We start from the raw sequence: 21321 nt of genomic DNA on the forward strand, positions 1-21321 counted from the left end.
ACCTGTATCTTCTGCTCGCATTCAAGAAAAATGGCTTTTCTAATATAAGGACCTATATACTTTTAGCAGCTGACTACTTCTTGGACACATATCCAAGTTAGCAGCATGTTTCTAGCCCTGTACAAGGGGGCTTCCTATTGGGAACTTCACTCATTAATAGTATCTCTTATTCTGAAAAATTAAGCCCCTGAACCTACTGGGCCGAATAGGAATGGGCCTTAGAAGTGAGTGCAGAAAGACCCAGGAGCTGTAAATAAAAAATCTAACATTATAAATATCATTTGCATTTTTTGGGGAGTCAATAATTAGAATTTGATGTGAGTTTCAAAGCTTTATTGAATTTTTTTTTTAGTATTTATTTCTTTATTAAAAATCATTAATTACTCAATGAAAATATCAATACAAAACAAAGCATAAAGTGTATTCCACATAAGTAAATCACTATTCTAAGCCAAGGATAGTGCAAGTGAAGAATCCATTAAAACCAATAAATAGCTCCTATTTCAGACATGAAAGCAGTACTGGCCATATGTATCATGCGTTTTTGCAGTCGCAAATAGCCCGATTGGGGCCGTTTGCAACCGCAAAAATGTATTTTTGTATGTATGCATTCTAAATTGCACATACATACCGGTTCGGTATTAGGAAGGGTTGTGTCAAGGGCGCCCCTTGCTAAAACCGGATCACAGCGGTATGTAGGAATGTTTTGTGACTGAAATGTAGCCGCAAAACATTTGCATTTTACCACCTACTACCTACCTATGTAGGTGGTAACTCATTCGCAAACGGGAGGAGGTCCCCAAGGGACCTCTTCCCCTTTGTGAATGCATAAAAAACATTTTTTAGAGCAGGCAGTGGTTCAAAATAGCAAGTCCTTAGTTTGGGAAAATGGCCATCTGGGCACATTTAGCACCACAATCAATGGCCCAGGAGTGGATGGAGATCTTTTGGGAGTTCAAGGCTCACTCATGCTAGGTTCAGGAGTGGGTTCAAGAGGGTAGGAGTCTGTTATGTCCCTGTGACTCTGAACAGGAGGCTAGCTAGACCAGACCTTGGAGTCACTTCTGAGTGCTGGCCTCTCAAGGTTCAATGCAGGCTCCAGGCAACAAAGTAGTCTTTCCAGGTACTGCAGCAGTCTGGTAGAGCGCACAGCAGATCACAGAAGCAGGTAGTTGTCTGACAGTCCTTGGCAAAGGGTTTTAAATGCCAAGTCAACATGGCAGTGGGATATGTTTTGTGGTGCTACTTAAGTGGGTGGCACAATAAGTGCTGCAGACCCACTAGTAGCATTTAATTTACAGGCCTTCGGTATATGGTATACCACGCTCTAAGAAACTTACATGTAAATAAATATGCCAGTCAGGTATAGGCCAATCAAATCATGTTCTAGGAAGAGAGCACAAGCACTTTAAACATGGTTAGCAATGATAAAGTGCACAAGGTCTTACGGCCAATGAGCAAAAACCCAGCAAAAAGTAGGAGGGAGAAGGCAAAACGTTTGGGAGTGACGCATCCCAGTGGGCAGACAGTACCACCATGGTCAACAAAGTTATGTGGCCCATTCCACCCCTTGGATCAGACTTCTGTCCCCAACCAAAGAAAACCTCTGTCAGCAACTAACATGTGCCACTATACCCTGAGGGTGAACAGGAGTCAGGGGGAGACCTTTCTCTCCCTGTCTCTCCTTCTGGGTGTCTGTAAACTCTGTTGTGGAGTGGTACCCCTAAATGTCTGAGCTTTCAGGGCACCCTGGCCATCAGTGGTAACTCATTCCCCAGAAGGCACTGGGGACAAACTATGAGCCTTCTCTGGGTTACCTCCCCACCCCAATCCAGGGATACTAGGGCCATGGGGCAAACAAAGACCTGCCGCTTTGCCTGGGTTACCCTACATACCAGACCTGTGCACTGATCTGGGGAAACTAGCCTTTCTACTACCATGGTCCAGCTGGCCCAGGTGTCCCTCAGAGCTATGACAGGGACCCCTTTCACTTCGACCTAGTGGAAGTAACAACACCCCCTCAGGTATCCCCAAGTAAGGGAGACTAGGGTATCTTTTATCACCTGCCCTTGGGGACTACCTCCCCCTAAAGAAACATGGGCCACACCTGTAGAGTTCCCACCAGTCTCTTTCTAAATGAGCATAACTTTCCATAAAGAGAGGGTCAAGAAACTCAGCAGAGTTTCAGAGTAATATTGAATCAGACAAGGAAAATAAAAAATCTCTCAGTGTGAAACTGAGAAGTGTCAGCAAAGGTTCTGCAGGTATTCTGGAAAGGGTATAAGCAGGATCTCTCTCTATCTACTCTAGGAACACCCAGTTTTATGAACATCTCATATCAACAAATGTGACAATTGCTGCAGCAGTTCATTGCTTTGTCCAATCACACAGCAGTCTCATCATGGGAACAGGACAGCTTTCGTTGACTAAGCTTTGCGTCGATTTTTTGATGCAATGGATTTTCTTCTCTTTTGTGTAGCCTTTGATAGCCCGGAGACTTCTGAACAGGAGGCAAGCTCAATGCAAACCATTAGAGAGCACGTGTGGAGGAAGACAGAGTCATTCCAGCAGAGTCACGTGTCAGTAGGCAGCAGGGCAACAAGAATGGCAGCAGTCCTTCTAGCAAAGCAGTCCAGATGAGTTGTTTGGGCAGGCAGGCAGTCCCTCTGACAGAGTCTAATGAACAAATGCGACCACAGCACTCAAAGCATAAGAAGTAGCAGAGTACGGGTGCAAGCTTGTGTGTAGCAAATCCGTTAATTAATAGTACAGTACTCTTCTTAGTGTTCCAGAGAGTTGTTTATTCAGACCAATAGTCATGTGTCCAGAAGTACAGTCAATCAAGCACAGCCAACACGTGTTTCGTCACAACAGTGACTTTATCAAGGCTCGACTGGTAATACGTGGATGGAATATTCAATTTAGGAGAGGTAGGAAAGCGCTGAAGGGACTGCGTCCTTATTGGATGGATAAGGAGGTCCGTCATTAAGTAACAAACATGAGTATTGAGACTCTGAGTTAAAGTATTAACGGCCAAGTACGATTGGTAGTGCCGTCCCATGTAAGCAACGGTTCGGAGTACCTTGGTAAGTCCTATACGTGGTGTATGGGAGTTTGCCGTTGGTCTTGTGAAAAGCTGACAGAGTCCAGTTGTAGGTACAGAAGTGTCTGATTTGGTGGGGTCACAAACCCAGTATATATACCCAAAAGTGTCTTTGAAGTAGAAGAAACTTCAGAGTGTTTCTGAAGTACCCAGGTTCCCCTTTCACCCAGGCCCTTGTCTATCAACAGCCCTGTGGGGGGTCATCAGTCCATTGTATGAGGGCAGGACACTGGCCTTTGAAGTGTAAATGCCCAGGAAGACCCATCCTTATGTAGATGAATGTAGATACAGCTGAGTGTTCTGTGTTTATGGCTGTCTGAGTGGAATGCATAAGGGGGGCTGTCAACCAGCACAGACCAGACGAGGTTTGAGAACTGTTTGCTTTCTAACAGTGGCATTTTTTAAACTAGTAATATAAAATCCAACTTTGACAGCAAGTAGGATTCCTCACTACCATTCTAACCAAACATGACAAGGCTACTCTTCTCGGGTCAGAATTACCACTTAAAAGTACATAAGGTAATTTCCAATGCTGGCCTATGAGAGGGGCAGGCATCATAGACGTAAAAAATTATGTTGGGAGTTTTTCACTACCAGGGCATCTAAAACTTATAAGTTACATATTCTGACTTTTACTTACATAGCTACTTGCCATATGGCATACTTAAGACCTACCTTAGGAGTGACATATATGTAATAACAGGGGAATTTAAGGCTTCGCAAGCAGTTTTAAATGCCAAGTCGAAGTGACAGTGAAACCTCCACAGAGTCCTTGCAGTGGCAGACCTGAGACATGTGTGTGGCACAATCAGTACTGCAGACCCACTAGTAGCATTTAATTTACATGCCCTGAACACATCTAGTACACTTTACTAGGGACTTATAGGTAAAATTAAATATACCAATTGGGTATGAGTCAAAGTTACCATTTTTAGGGGAGAGAGGCCAAGCACTTTAGTACTAGTTAGTACTGGTAAAGTGTGCAGAGTCCCAAAAACAGCAAAAACTAGATCAGAGAAATAGAGGGAGGCAGGTAAAAAGTTGTGGAAAGACCACCATAAGACTATCAGGTCTAACTCAGTTTCAAATTGGGGAGCCAGAAGAAGTCATGAAACCCTTTTATGACCATAACTAATCATAGACCACACCAAAGCCATACTGACTATCTGTAAATATACTCACTCTCAGTTTGGCTTTTATGCTGCAAGCTCTAGTAAGAGCAATTAATTCTCCAACTGGTGCTGAAGAAACTCCATTAATCCATGAGGCTTCAACAATCTCTTGTATTGTACAGACAGTGTAAGCTTCTCTCAACAAACAATCATTTGTTCTTACGCATGAGCCATCAACAAACAGGACGTAATCAGGACTTATTAAAGGCTCAACCTTTCTGTTGGGTCTTGGCTTGGTGCAGAAAACTGTGACATCAAAGTGGTCATGCTCAAACGTATCAGACACAACACGCTAAGGCCAAGGGAGTAAAGTACTTAGATAAAAAATCTGACAATGTCTCAGCTCAATATTCTCTGAGGCAAGAATCTGCTGCTCAAATTTGGTTAGCCTTCTGTGTGTCATGTATTGGGTTTCGTGTCTGGTATGCAAAACCTCAACCGAAAGAGGGACCAAGCAGTTAATGGACGTATCAGCACAATGCTTTCAAATCTTCTAAGGCTCGCACTCATTGCTGACACAGCTTTTAGGCAGCCAGGTAGCCCTGTGGTTGCAGGATCAACGGCAATTGCAAAAATGAGCCACAGGTTTTTATGCATCGCCCTCTGTTTGGAGGCCAGATGTACGAAGCCTGTTTGCATTTCTTAATGGTCCAAAACGATATTTCAGGTCGTTAAGAAACGCACACTGGATGTTTTAGTATACAAAGCCCTTAAAGGAATTGCAAATTGCGATTTCTAGAATAGGAACTGCAAATAATGATTTCCTATTTGCATTTCCCATTCTGATGTGCAATGCATTTCCAAATTGCGATTTGGGCATTTTGGAGATGCAATTACCATCAACGAAGTTGGAGGTAACTGGTGCAATAAAAAAAAAGTGATTTTTTAATTGCAATAGAGCATGCACATGCCCCTTAGGCATGTTTGTACTCTACAGGTGCACCCCTATTTTTGGGGCGCACCAAGGGGGGCCTTTTTCTCATTGTTATCCCTGGTTTTTAATTTCCTAAATAGCGATTTCTTAGTAAGATATCGCTGTTTAGGAAATGCAAAACCGGCCCATTGAATCAAATGCAGTGGGATTTCTCAATACCAATTTCATAATAGTGATTCCTACCTTGTAGCAATCGCTATTAGGAAACTGGCGTCTTTGTACACAGCATTTTGTATTTCTTAAAAGGCAATTTATGTGAAGTCACTATTTAAGAAATGCAAAATTGCATTTTCGTACATTTGGCCTTGAATAAGCACCGAGAGAGTGCACTCCTCCCTCTCATACCAACACAAAATAAATCTCTTGGTATATTCAGGCATTCCTAGTGCTGGGGCATGACAGAGACTTTCTCTCAGCTCTAGGAAAGCTTTCATGCATTCATTGTTACATGGAATCAAATCAGGCAGTTCTCTGTGTGTCTGCCTCAGTAAAGTCTTAGCCACCAAGGAAACATTGGGTATCCAATGTTTACAGCAGTGCACCATTCCCAAAAACATTCTGACTTATCTTTCTGTTTTTAGATGATCCATTCTTAGAATGGCATCAACCTTTTCTCATGGCACTTTCCTTGTTCCCTTTTCAATTATATGTTCCAAATATTGGACTTCTTTTCGACAGTATTGAAACTTGCTTAAGAATACTTTATGTTCTTTTTCAACCCAATGATTTAATAGAGCAATGGTGTCTTGTTTGTAAGCTTCCATTGTGCTTGATGCACAAGTAAGTCATCAAGGTGTTGCACAAGAACTGGTTTACATGACATGTTCAATGTCTTGAGATTCTTCTTTAGGATATGATTAAAGATTGAAGGACTCTCAGTATACCATTGTGGGACTCACCACCATGCTAGGATCTCCTTTTGAAACACAAATGAGAATAGGAATTGGCTATCCTCATGTAATGTAATCTAGAAGATAGCTTGACAAAGAACCACAACAGTGAACCTGTCTGTCTGCATGGATTGTGAAAAACAAGGGTGGATTGATTTAGCACCAGAGGATAATATGGGATTACAATATCGGTCACCTTTCGCGAATCCTGGATAATCCTAAATTTACCATTTGATTTTTGTAATCCCATAATCAATGAGTTGCATGGACTCCCAATTATTTTGTTCAAAATCCCTTTTTGTAACATGTCCTCAATTATTGGCTTTATCACCAATGTTATTTCTGGGGTCATGTGATATGGCAGTGTTCTGAGGAAAACATCATTATATTTGGCTGTGATTTGGACTGATTGTACACCTTTAATCAGTGCAATATATTTTTCTGTGAAACCCACACTTCCAGATTCACAGTATCTTTGAATTCAGGTAGCAGTTTCTCTAGTGTTCTTCTTGGGTAAAGGCCTACAGTGTCTTGCTGAGTCAATTTTAGCTCAACATGTTCATCAGGTGTCTGAAATTCAACCCCATTTAGAGCACAATAGATTGTACAATTTAACATGCACTTTGGATATGTTCTAAAATACTTACAGGACTCAAACCATATGCAACAAATTGGTGATTTTCTTCAAAGCAACCTATTTTTATAGGTGCGTCTCTTGATACTGGATTTGTAATCTGTTTGTTTGTAACACCTACAACCTGGATTTTCTTTCCCAAGAAGGGTAAATCTGGAACATCTGTTGTTATAACAGTGAAATGAGTAGCAGCTATATGACTCAAGAAGGACACTTTGTGGCCATTTATCTCACCTTCTACAAATGGTCCACTCTGGTCTACCCCTAAGATTGTGCCAAGCATGCAATCCGCAGCCCCCTCCCCCCTTAGGCACTGTCATTGTGACGCATCATAATCAAAACTCTCATTATCGATCATTGTAAACTGCTGAATTGCATTCTGGTTCTGAACCTGCAATGTAGTATTCTAGACATGTGGGTCACATTCATTTTAGGATTACCCACATTCTGCTGAACCATAGGGGCTTATGATAGTGGCATCATTTCAACCTGTTTTTGCACTGGCACTTGAATTTGTTGGTTTGACACATTCTAAATTTGCATCTGTTTTCTTTCGTGCAATTTATCATTATTTATTCTGTCAGGATTGAGCCCACACTCATGCTTCCAATGCCCAACCTTTATGCAAAGGTCACAAGGAGTCATTTTCTTCAATGCTGCAACATCTACACCTGTATTTGGATCAAATTGAACTCCTCAACCTCTACCCTGTGAGGCAACCATGGCTCCCTGAACACTATGCATACCATTGTGGAAACCGACACCTTGCATTGCACCACCATTCCCTGCATACAGTTGATTCTGAAAACCTCCCTGAGACATTTTTTGTGTACCAGCATAAAATTCTTCTTAAGCTTTTTCTATTTCATATCTTGTTAATCACTATAGAACTTCACATACCGCAGAGTCTAATCCAATTACTTTGTCTGCCAGCAGATCACATTCTGCTGCATATGCTGATGAATCAATCAATCAAGGAATTTGTAAAGCGCACTACTCACCTGTGATTGTCTCAAAGCGTTGGGTGCTGCTACTGCTCGAACTGCCAAGTCTTGCGATGTCTCCTAAAGGTAAGGAAGGCCTTGGTCTAACGCAAGTGGGTGGGAGGAGTGTTCCATGTCTTGGCAGCAAAGTGTGTGAATGATCTGCCACCAGTGGTTGTTCTGTGGATGCGTGGGACAGTGGAGAGGGCAAGGTCGGCAGAGTGAAGCTATTGGGTCTGGGTGTAAAAGGAGAGCCGTCTGTTGAGGTATTCTGGTTCAGGGCTGTGCAGTGCCTTGTGAGCGTGGGTGAGGAGTTTGAAGGTGATTCTCTTGTTGACAGGGACAGGTCTCTCAGGTGGGCAGTGATGTGGCAGTGGCGGGGATGTCCAGGATGAGGCATGCGGAGGCACTAAATATAATAGTTATTTTACATGATATTGATTCACATGATCCAAATTCAAACATTCTCTCATGATTTCTTCCAATTCTCTTTTCATTCTCTGGATGTTTAATGGTCTTTCTGCATTCTGGCTTGTACTCAGGCTTTTGGTGCTGTCAACTTTTGTAAATTTCTTAGCAGCTTCCTTAATTGCTGGGGGAGTCCCCCACCTCAATTCAAACTTGTTTCCCCTTGGGTCATAAAGACAAATCTTCCTTCCATTATTGACTAACCAATTTGTGGTGGTGTCCACAAAACAATCGGTGATATCATGACGCTGGGATAAACCCTGTCAATTTCACTCCTTCAACATCTCCTTGAGACATTGTATTTGGGACAATAGATGTGGACCAGGCATGAGTTTACAATGGCAGTAACAGGTGCTGGTACAATCACAATAGAAGCAGTTACATTTGTACTTCTCACTGCTTGTGCATGTTCAACTTGAGCCGGCACATTTTGTGGCACAATGGGTTGAGCAGCAGCCTGTCACAAGGGGCTGTGCTATAAAAGGTGGAGATATAACGGGTTAAGCCACAATTGGTTGTACTACAACAGGCTGGGTCATTGGTTATAGCCTTTCAATTTTATATACATTTGGATCAGCAGGGGCTGTTGCCACTATTACACTATTGGTTGTTGTTACACCAGCACTCATTTCAGGACTCTCAAAGGTGGCAGACTGGCAGACAATAACTCATCTAAAATATAATCTCCTGAATCAGTAGCAGTATCTGATTTTATTTCAATGTTTGTTTCCTTTTCCCTTTTATTGCTTTTCCTTTTTGGTTTTTCGTGTTTTTCTGACTCTTGATTTTTCTCATTTGTAATTGCAGGGTAAAATCTAGCTCCCTCCATTACATTCTTTCTCTATCTCTGTTGTTGATCATCCAAAATTGTCAAATTACATCTGTGTAACTTCACATTGCCCTTTTTGTTCTTCTTTAGTAACTTTCTCCATCCCTATTATGAGCCATTGTCTCTGTGCACTTTGGCCCATATTTTACTTTTTTTTACTTTTTTTGCACGCACTTGCTTCATTTCTTAATGCAAAAGCGGTGCAAACTGCTTTTGTGTCCGAAAATGACGCAAATGTGGCGCAAAAAATGTATAAATATGGGTCTTAGTGCTTCAAATTGTGTTGGCCTAGGAGGAGGCTTCCTTTAACGAAGATTTCTTGTAATCTGTCTATAATTCTTAAATTAATTGTAGCCAAACTAGGAAAGCTTAATGGGCCCTCTTTTTCAGTGATCTTGCACCACTGGCAAAGCCACACACATGTATGTAACCCTTCCTCAGTTACCATATGGTAAACAGGCATACCCTCAGGAAGTGCCTCTTTGCTCATCCACACAGCAATAGCCACATCATCTCTCATTAAGCTTCAAATAGCTTTGAAAAATGTCATGTTTTCTAATTCAAATTTACAAAGGCAAACAAATGAAATAAAAATCTTCAATGTTTTATTTCTGTTCCATATTCGTCCGATTCCAGTAAACCCATCTCCCAATCAGGCGCTAAGTAGCATAATATATCAGTGTTTATCTGCCTATTCTAAAGAAAACTTAAGAATAACTCAACAAAGGGAATTTGTAGGTTTCTAAACCTTTCTACTTTTTAATCAAAAAGAGTTTGGAGCATACCAATGAAATCTCAACCAGCAGAAAATTACCAAATAAATGCATTGTTACCTTAATGCATCAGGTTCAACAAGCATTGAACAATATTAGTACAGCCACAAAAAGTTGTTACTGTCCCTATCTAAAAAATGCAGTCGATGATGTCTCACAGCTTACACCAGAAACCAATGGCAGACAAGAATACAAGAAATCAATTATTTGTTTATCAGTGTATCTACCTATCCCAGGATCTCAGACTACTTCTTCATCTGATAACCTCTTTATCTTCTTCAACAAAAGCACATAAGCATCAGTAATTCATAAACTTCAATAATTGATTCAACTCACATATGCTAATATCAGTTTTTAAGTAAAACCACAATAATCATTAGTTTATTTTGATGATTAACCTTATTGATACTCACCCCCTCAAATCTGCAACAGCTTCAGAAAACTGCACTCTATCAGTCTTCAACCTTGGGCTTTGGACAATTGGACATGGCCATTTATCTATCCCGGGGCACTTTTTAATTTTTGCAGCTCCTCTTTCCCATCACATAAACCATCATTTTCCTAACAACTGTGCAAGGGTCGTCCACTTACCCCAGCAACAAATCCTCAAGTAACCTTTTTTCTCTTAAGCAGTCTTTGAAGGAAAAAATAAATCAATGTCCCAGGCCCAAATGGCACCCATGGAGGCTGTTATTCTGGAATCCATAATGGTTTTTCATAGACATTAAAGTCTTGATAGAAACAGTTGAGAAGACAACTGCATCTACAAAGTCTTATAACTTGTACATGGCAAACTCGCTAGCATTAAATCGCAGCTCCACATATCAGTAAAGTGCTAAGACCAACTGGCACTAAATCTACAGCAATTCAGTGCTGGGTTCCTAATGTTTAGCATCTGATGAGGAAGGTGACGGAAAAGGAAGAAGAAACAGGAGGAATAACTTGTGTATTTTTGGTGCCCCTGATATCAATAAAGGGCAGACATGATGTGCTATCTCACAGACCTCCTACCCACATTTATTGGTCAAGACTTTATCCTGTCACTAGAAATTCAAAGAATACACTATCTTAAGCAGTGTTAGCCCCCCTAACAGTTTGACTCAGACTATCATTACCTACCTCCTTGGATGTCAACACCCCTACATCTTCTGCTCACGTTCAAGAAAAATAGACTATTCCAATATAAGGACTTACATACCTTTTGCAGCTGAATACTTCTTGCACACAAACCTCATTAGAAGAAAGTTCCAGACAATATACAAAGGGCTTACTATTGGGAACTTCACTCATTAATAGTATTTTTTATTCAGAAACATGAAGGCCCGTATTTATACTCCGTTTGTGCCGAATTTGCGTCGTTTTTTTCGACGCAAATTCGGCGCAAAACTAACGCCATATTTATACTTTGGCGTTAGACGCGTCTAGCGCCAAAGTATTGGCAAATAGCGTCATTTTTTTGCGTGAACGCCTTCCTTGCGTTAATGAGATGCAAGGAAGGCGTTCCCGTCTAAAAAAATGACGGCGACGCAAATGCGTCGTATTTATACTCCCGGGCAAAAATCACGCCCGGGAGTTGGCGGGTCAAAAAACCCCGCATTTGCGCCACTATTTAACGCCTGGGTCAGGGTAGGCGTTAAGGGGCCTGTGGGCTCAAAATGAGCCCACAGGTGCCCTCCCCTGCCCCCAGGGACCCCCCCTGCCACCCCAGCCCACCCCAGGAGGACACCCAAGGATGGAGGGACCCACCCCAGGGACATTCAGGTAAGTTCACGTAAGTATAATTTTTTATATTTTTCATTTTTTTTTGGGTGGCATAGGGGGGCCTTATTTGTGCCCCCCTACATGCCACTATGCCCAATGACCATGCCCAGGGGACATAAGTCCCCTGGGCATGGCCATTGGGCAAGGGGGCATGACTCCTGTCTTTACTAAGACAGGAGTCATTTACATGGCGTCTGGGCGTCGAAAAAATGGCGCAAATCGGGTTAAGACGATTTTTTAGCGTCAACCCGACTTGCGCCATTTTAAGACGCCCTAGCGCCATTTTCCCCCTACGCCGGCGCTGCCTGGTCTACGTGGTTTTTTTCCACGCACACCAGGCAGCGCCGGTCTGCTTGCGCCGGCTAACGCCATTCCATAAATACGGCGCCCGCATGGCGCTTCGGAATGGCGTTAGACGGCGCTAAATTTTTTGACGCTAAACTGCGTTAGCGCAGTTTAGCGTCAAAAAGTATAAATATGGGCCGAAGTGCCCGCACCCAATGGGCCCAAGAGGAATGGACTTTTGACCTTAGTGTAGAATTAACAAAAAGCTGCAAATCAACAAACTCATATTTTTGCATTTTTGGGGAGTCACTAATGAGATTTTAATGTGAGTTTCAAAGCTTTATTGAAATATTTTTAGTATTTATTTCTTTATTAAAAATCATCAATCGGTAAATGAAAATACCAATACAAAACAGAACAAAGCATAAAGCACATTCCATATAGGTAATTCCATATTCGAAACTAAGGACAGTACATGTGAAGAATTGATTATAACCTGGGCCTAATTTCTTTGCAGAGGATTCAACCAACAAGTAAGTGCTGTATTTTTATTATATACTGGGTTGCCATACATTACTTTCGAATCCATGGGGAAGAGGAATGCTGCCGATTTGCCGGTGCCCCTGAATGACACTAAAAAACAGAAAAAACATCCCAGAAAACTAGCCAATAAGGCCATTGGATGTGGCCCTAAATCACTTGACAAGATAGGCCTGTTATTTGAGGAAGCGGAGGCCATTTTGAATAGCGAAATGGTTATCAATGGAGCCCTGCCCTCAAAGAAGGCTTTGTTACAACCCAGGAGGATCCAAGAGTTTTTCAATAAAAAGAAGAAGAAGGGCCAAACCTCTGACTCTGTTATTCAGACTGACGGAGGAGGGAATCCGTCTCACACAAACGATACCATTCATTTTTCATCTCAGGGAACTGTGGGTAGTGCCACTAACTCCTCGCCTAGACAGGGGGTATCCCAAGTAGAAGTTGTAGCAAGCATACCTTTTCCACTGAGCCCTGAGATAAGGCTGGTTCCCAATATACTCTGTAGAAATCGGTTTGGCCCCCTGGCTGAGGAGGGTGATTTACTTAGGGTTCATGAACATCCTATGGTTGAGCCAGATATAGAGGATGCTATTCTTTCGAGTATTCCTATTACCACCACTTATTCGGAGCAACCCATCAGTGAAGCCAGCGTGTCCCTTATTCTGCAGAGAATCGACAAAGTTAGGAACCTGGTATCACAGTTAGCTAAATTTCTGCAGGGAAAAACGGTATATCCATGTGAATGTAAATGGCAACTGGCAGAGGTGGTTGGAAAGGGAGGAATTACAATGGTTGAACGGATCCCATCCACCACTACTGTACAGGGGGATCAGCCAATCCCCCTCAAAGTACAGGTATATATATGGCTGATATAGAGGTTAATCAAAAACACCCTGTAGATAATCCCACAAACGAGCGGTTGGGTTCCAACAACATTCCTATGGAAGGGGTCTCTATGGTGAATTGTGCTGGCAATACTGTTTGCCCTACTGTCCCTCCGAGCAGATAAATATCTAGGAGGTGTAAAGCTATTGCTAATACACCAGGCAAGGGGACCAGTACCTTCTCTGAGGTTAATAGGCTATTTGTAACCCCTCCTATTCGTGACTCCACTTGTGATACCTCCTCTTATAGAGATTTCAGTGGCCCAGTTATATCGACAAAAAACATAGGTATCAAGTGCGGGAATAACATCCTCTTTTTGAACAACATTCCGAAGTTGCCGCCAGGGTTTGTTGAGGATCATGAGTCCCAGATTAACAAGGTTACCCACTGGTTATGTTTCCAACAGAATTGCCTTTCGGTTATACGTTCGGACATCTCCAAAGTAAAGAGATGGAGCCCTTTGGGGTCAAACTATGACGTAATTTCAATTGAGTTTTTCAACAAGACATTGGTGGACCAATTTTTTGCTTTTGATTTATGCACTCATCAGTATAGAGGACCAGAAAAGGGAGGTATTACCCTAGTGTCAGAATTAGATGATCTCAGCCAGGCTCCCGCATATGGTCAGAATACCACAACTAAGTCTTCAAATTTGCCTACAAAAGGACAATGTAATGGTAGAAATTCAAATTGTGGTTTAAACAAATAGCTGAAGTAATAAACCCATAGTGTCTCATAACTTGTACAAATGTCCCAAATAACGAAGGGTGGAATGAGAACCAAAGAAACGCAAATAATTAAAGACTACCATTAAGAACATTAAGTGAGAATATAAAGCTCAAGAACAGACTACATGCCCAAACATGCACTAGCCGAAAGCTCCAATATTCAACTGTAAAAACACCACTGTGTTCATTGACATGCAACAAAAAAATGTGGAAGTCATACCTCCTTATTTAACCAATTCCAACCGTCAATAATCAATATCCAATCAATGTCAATCGGTAAGTAAATAGTGAACTTTGGAAAACAAAAAATAAAAAATAGAAGATAACTTCATTTATATCTCCTTGTTCAGGAAATGTTCAAAATGTCAGTAAGTTTATGAGACTCTATATATAAAATTACCTATTGTCACATGGTTTGTATGCTCCAGTGAACAGTTTCACTTCTCAGTATTGGTAGCAATATTAGTCTAGTGCAATAACCAATTTTTGGCCTCAGATCTAGTAAGAAAACAAACAGAATAAATATAAGTCCAAAATATTCTCCTTATAGTGGTCTACACACCTCGTAGACCATTAATAATTAATAAATAAGAGACCTCCAAATATCTCTTAGAATCATTATCTAGTTTAAACGCATGTAAAACTGAAATACCAAAAGCATTAAGACAACCTTCCCGTTTCCCGTTGTCGTGGAGATCCCTATCAATTATATTATAGAACCAGCGCCGAGTCTGCCCAAGGAATAAATCTATTCGAACCAAAACCGAAATAACCAATACTCGCCGTATCTGGAAACAAACACGGTCTGTTCCACACACCTCTTTCTTGTATTGAGAGAAGCGAGTGCGCCACTCCCAACGCGGTCAGTGCAGCCGAAAACACGAGTGCGCGACTCCCGAGCCCGGCGTCTGGGACCCGGAAGTCGAACTGCACCCGATGATATGAGAGTAGAAAACGGACTAACGCAAGCACCAGCACAAAACTGAAAAACAGACTACCTCTAATATATGACTTCGGAGTAACTTTGTGATAGGTACATGAAGAGCACCGGTGTTCGCTGGCTCAAACAACCTATTACCAGACGTAGATCAGAACATCAAAAAAACCAAATGAACAATGCTTAACTGGAATAACACTGTACACTTAAAAATAAATTACTCATTCAGGAGATGTAATATCTTGAAATGGGATAACAACTAGAAAGACCATCTTGAAAAACGAAGAAATGCACAATAAACCCATCTCAGGAAAACCATGTCTGGCTATAAACTGAAAAAACCATGGAGTTTATTCCTCCCAAACCCGTTTCTTTGTGTGGCACCTTCCAAATTCTAATGTCTCCACGCATAAGGCACCTTAAATATGTTCATAAAAAAAACCAACCAACTAACTAATTTGAATTTCTACCATTACCTTGTCTTTTGTAGGCAAATTTGAAGACTTAGTTGTGGTATTTTGGTTATTAACTCAATAATTTATTTACAATTTTAGCCCTGAAGAAGTCATTTGGGATTGGATTGAAGTTTTTCCCAAGACGAAACACGTGTTGGCTTGAATTGTAGTACTATGGATGTGTTATTAATCACAGCTTGATTTGCATCGCTACTGAGAAATGCATACACCTATGAGAATAAGTATTTAAATTGCTGAATAAGAATGGACTCTTTCAAATATGTATTAAACATTGATGTTGGACTTTGCTCTTTGTTGATGATTTGCATATAAGCTCATAATAAGTTTCTGTTGGGTGTGCCGCACCTTGTATCATTATTTACTGGATTGTTTTAATCCACAAGGGTGGGGGGTGTTCCCTTGTGCAGGCACCCTTGTTTCCTTGGGTTGTTGGTTTACTTGACCCGATTTTTTGCTACTCATGATCTTGAGCGCCTGTGTAGCCCCAAAAATCTTTCACCCCACCAGTAAAGCTTCCCGCATATGGTCAGTTTGTTCACAATACTAGGCGGGATCGCCTGGAGTCTGTTGAGACCATGCGGTCCAAATTTGTATGACTGTTTACAGCTCAGGAAGTATTTTCTAGGGACAGTTTAGAGAAGCCACATATGAATAGACCCGTTGGGCCCACTATGAATGAGACGATCCCAGAGGATGTTAGTCCCCAGACAGATGGAATTGAGCCAGATAATAATGGCTTATCAATAATGACTTGGAATCTAGCTGGCCTTGCGAGGAAATTGGACGAATTAGATTGGTCTACATATATAAACACCCAAGATATGTCTCTTCCAAGAAACTTGGGCTGAGGATAGAATTAATATAGATGGGTTTCTTTCTTTTAACATTCCTGCCCAGCCATCAGTGAAGGCGACAGGTTGTGCAAAAGGGGGGCTTTTAATCCTTTTAAACAAAAAATTGCAATGTGATCACAAGATTTTAAAATTTGATTGTGTTGATTTGATGGGGCTGCAAATTTCGTTCCAACAGAATCTTAATGTAATTTTTATTAATGTTTATGCCCAATCTGTCTGACGAGGATCAGAGTCTCAGACTTTAACCTTGCTATCTGATTTTCTAGACACCTTATAACCAACATTTTATCTAATCATAGCTGGGGATGTAAATTGCACTTTTGAACCATCTGTGTTGCTGAGTGGTTTAACAGTGGAGGAGGATGAATTATGGGGGATTGCACAGCTGAATAGCGATCGCTTTTGTCCACGCTATCGAGTGGCTGTTCAGTTGGCTTCCCTAAGTACAGCCTTAGGGCCTGTAATGGTCCTATGCCTTCCGATATAAACATTGCACCTACATTTAAACGAGGTTCAATGACAAGTGTTATTGATTATTTTCTAGTGGATGTGAGACTATGGCTCCTGTTTAGGGACATGAGGGTGGACCTGAGATGTGAGAGTGACCACTACCCTTGCTTCTCTCCCTCTCTGGGGATGCCTTTGGAAGAACCTTAAATAGACAATATACAATGGTTCCCTCTCCTAGCTTGAACAATTCATCTATGAAGGTTGGTTGGCCAAAGGTGATGTCGAACCCCTATCTGTTACTCGAGATTTATCAAACGTTTATACACAACTTGGCAGTCTATGAAGATCACGATTCTACGGATATTCCATTTCTTTGCATACACAAAATCATGATTGTAAAATTGCGAAGTATTTTTTACAAAAAGGTTGGGGTAAGATCGCGAGGTGGGATCCCGGCAAAAAACTGATGGTTTGATGAATTATGTTCTAGGGCTAAGTCTGGGTTAAAAAAAGCTATTATGAATGGGATTCTTGGGGAAATACAACAAGCTAGACATCTTACAAGGAGACTATTGCACGAGCAAATAAATCTTGGGAAGACTCCATTTGGCAGGAATTGTTGGATGCCACGAAATCCAATAATAATACCTTGTTCTGGGAATTGCTGTCTAAACGAGAGAAAGGGGGTAGGAATAGTTTAAGGAACCATATCCAACCTGAAAGCTAGGTGGAACACTTCTCTCGCCTCTATGATAGAATTGATACTCCTGTGGTCCCTGGTATCTATGATGTGGGACAAGATCCTCCATCCTTGTCAAACGTGAACCTTGCTATCGCCCCCATAGGCGGGGGTCTATATGACTCTGAGGACCACATTTGTTTTTCTATAGAAGAAACAGCCGATGCAATTTATTCTTTAAAACCTCTTAAAGCTCCAGGATCAGATAAGATTCCCGGTGATCTTTACAGATCTGAGCCAGCTATATGGACCTGGTATATCAATACACTCTCAAACAAAATTTTCGAAGGGGGACAGATTCCCATTATGTGGAATGATTCCGAAATCATTCCTATCTACAAAAAGGGTAACATAAATCTCCCAATAAAATACAGACCAATTAGTCTCATAGATAATTTACAAAAAATCTTTGCTAAACAACTTCTAGGAAGACTAACGAGTTGGGTCATGGAACCTCAGATTCTTTCCCCCCTCCAGGTAGGGTTTCGACCTAGAATTAGTACAGTGGACCAGGTTTTCAGGTTGGCTGTTTTATACTGGAAATATGTAGTTCTTGCAAAACCCCCCTTATATGTTGTTTTTGTTGATTTGCGAACAGCTTTTTATTTGGTCCCAAGAGAGAAGTTATGGGAAGTGTTACATAGAATAGGGACTCCAGCTAGCATAATTCAAATACTGAAGCGACTGCATGAAGATACATATGCGCAAGTGAGATGGGGCAATCAAGGCGAACTGACTGACAAAATCCCTATAAATAGGGGCGTTCGCCAGGGTTGCGTGCTGGCTCCTCTTCTGTTTTCTCTCTTTATCAATGAGGTGGTGCAAGTTTTGATGGCATGCCAGAATGACGCTCCCATTTTGAATGCCCAGAAAATCACTATCCTTCTTTTTGCAGATGATTCACTTCTCATCTTAAAGACCCCTATGGGTCTACAAATTCTTGTCGATAGATTTAATCTATTTTGTCGGAATTATGGTTTGGAGCTGAACTTTAAGAAAACGAAACTGATGGTATTTTGTTCTGGATGACGGAAGAAATGCACCATTAGCTTAGATGGCGATCCCTTGGGTAAGGTTAGCTCTATTGATTATTTGGATGTGAGGCTCACAGACAAATTACATTGGGAAGAACAGGTTAACAAAAGTGCTGGACTTCTGCAGCATAGTGCAGCATCTATACTGTGCTTTTATAGGAGTACGACGGCTAAAGCTGTATCTCCAGCAATCAAGATCTATGTGGCTAAGGCGCAGGGAGCTGCTGTCTATGGTGCGGAGGTATGGGTTTTTTCTGACAGCAATAGGCTATCCACTGGTGAGAACAGCTGTGCGAGGGCTCTATGTGCGTGCCCTCCCAGTACCCCATTGATTACATTGTTCCTTGACTTGGGATTAAAAAGAATAGCTGATTTAATTATTTTAAGACCCCTAATATACTGGGTAAGGCTATGGACTGTTCCTGAATTGGATGTATATAAGATTTTGCTTCTTGAATTGTTAAAGTGTCCAAATTCTGCTACTATTCCATGGGTTAAGTATGTATCTAGTTGGCTCTGTACCTTGGGCCTAGGAGATCTCTGGGAGAATCCCTACAAACTTGAGAAATCTCACACAAAAGTATTGAAGTGCGTATATTGGTCCTATGTATGAAATGAATATATTAGCCGTAAATCCCATGGACGCTTAACTAATCTTTTTATTGATTTTAAATGGTACCCACAGTTTGAACTGTACCTAGATATAATACCTGATATACTAGGCAAGGGACTATATGCTAGATCTCGTTTCAGGTCATTGCCACTGAAGTCTCTAACGAGTAGATGGGGACCAAACGCCACAACTGATATATGTCCCGTGGGTGATGTTACCCCTGAAACAGTCGAACACTTTATGTTTTTTTGTCCTGCATATTCATCCCCTAGGTCCAAATGGATCCGTAAAATTTGTCAGGAAATGAAAATAAGAGAATGTGATTTAGCTTTGAGGGTTTTAAAAAAACATTGCTCCAATGTATTAATCTATGTTGTTAGTAAGTTTTTAGTGGTAGCATGGCATGTACGTAACCTTTATGTAAACAATTAATCTTAAGGAAGATTAGATGGGATTCATTGACTGGGCAATTGGGTTTTTATACTATTGTTAGATATTGGTTTTAGAATGGGATTGTAATAATTTATATTTTATGATGATATTTATTGTTTGTATCGCTTTGATGGTCTGTTGGTGAATGTAACCCTTATTTCAGATGTGAAAACATTTTTGACTTTTTGTAAATCTTAAGCAGAACTTCACATAAAATGATGTTCAAGAAACTCAGTAGAGTTTCAAAGTAACATGGAATCAGGCAATGAAAGTGAAAAATCTCTCAGTGTGAAACTGAGAAGTGTTAGCAAAGGTTTTGTAGAGAGTCTGGAAAGACTAAGCAGGAACTATAGTTCTATTCTAGGAACACACAGGTTTATTAAGTTCTCATATCAACAAATGGGACAATTGTTGCTGCAGCTCATCATTTTGTCCACTCAGACAGCAGTTCATGATGGGAACAGGACTGCTTTCATTGATTAAGAAAACTAAACAAAGAGAGAGACATAAGATACAAATGTTTTACAAATCGTAACATGACTATCAATTTGACTAATTTTCCCACTACTTCTTTATATAAGACATAAACAGTTCATGGTGAGAGCAGTGCATTACTTGATTAAATCATCTAATTTCCCATATGCTTCTATTGACAAAACTTATATATAAGGAAATATTTTATAGATAAAAAGCTAAACATTTAAACACATTATTATATTTTATGAAAAGTAGGCTAGTGAGAGAGTTGAACAACATCATTTTTCTATCTATTCTTATTGCCCTCAACTCACATTTGCATCAATTCAAGTTTATAACTTGAAATACTAATCTCAATCAAGCTTAAAGAGAAAAGGACGATGAAGTAGTCTGTAACTTTAGATAAATACATGTGACTATGAAAGCTTTCTGTGAATTCTGCATTTAAATGTTACTTCTCATTTTAGGGCTTTCACTTTTATTCTAAGCATCAATTGTAATAAACATATTTAATTAAAATGCTTTCACAAGTGCGATCACACTTGAAAAATCCAAACGTACATTATGGTCTTCTGGACCCAGTCACAATTATTGTGACATATAAAAAAAGACTAAAGAATTATAAAACACTGACATATTGTAATTCTTTATTATGAGCATGTCTGACAATGAGATGGAAGTTGTAAAAAATATGCCAAATTCTACAGAACTCTCTCCAACACAGAAGAAGGTGCCTGCCACCTAGTATGACAGCACAAGGGTGATGATTCTCTCATCAAAAATCAGCATACCTCAGAGGCACTTACAGAAAAAGTCCTGAAGCACAGGAACCCTTGAAGACAAGAGACAAATCTAGATCTCCATTAAAGGTATACCTTAATAGTCACAGCTGCGCAACAGATCATGAACAGCACACAATGAAAATTACATGATAGGCCACTGGCCTCAATGGTATATCAGGTTTAAAGGACGATATATCCTCCCTGACAAGTAGATGGCCCCAGGCTGGAACTTACTCTTAATTGCCAATAGATGAGGCATTTCTCACCATTTTTCTTCATAAAGTAAAGATACCAGTACTAGTCCTCTGCACTGCACTGACCTGACGCACGCTGACATCTATTGTTTTCTTATGATATTGTGCATATGACACTAGTGGTACTGTAGGAGCTTCACTCGTCTCCTAGTTCAGCCTAAGCTGCTCTGCTAAGCTACCTTTTCTATCAGCCTAAGCTGCTAGACACCCCTCTACACTAATAAGGGATACCTGGGCCTGGTGCAAGGTGTAAGTACCCCTTGGTACTCACTACAAGCCAGTCCAGCC

The sequence above is a fragment of the Pleurodeles waltl genome, chromosome 8, assembly GCF_031143425.1.
Source record: "Pleurodeles waltl isolate 20211129_DDA chromosome 8, aPleWal1.hap1.20221129, whole genome shotgun sequence".
Lineage (NCBI taxonomy): Eukaryota > Metazoa > Chordata > Amphibia > Caudata > Salamandridae > Pleurodeles > Pleurodeles waltl.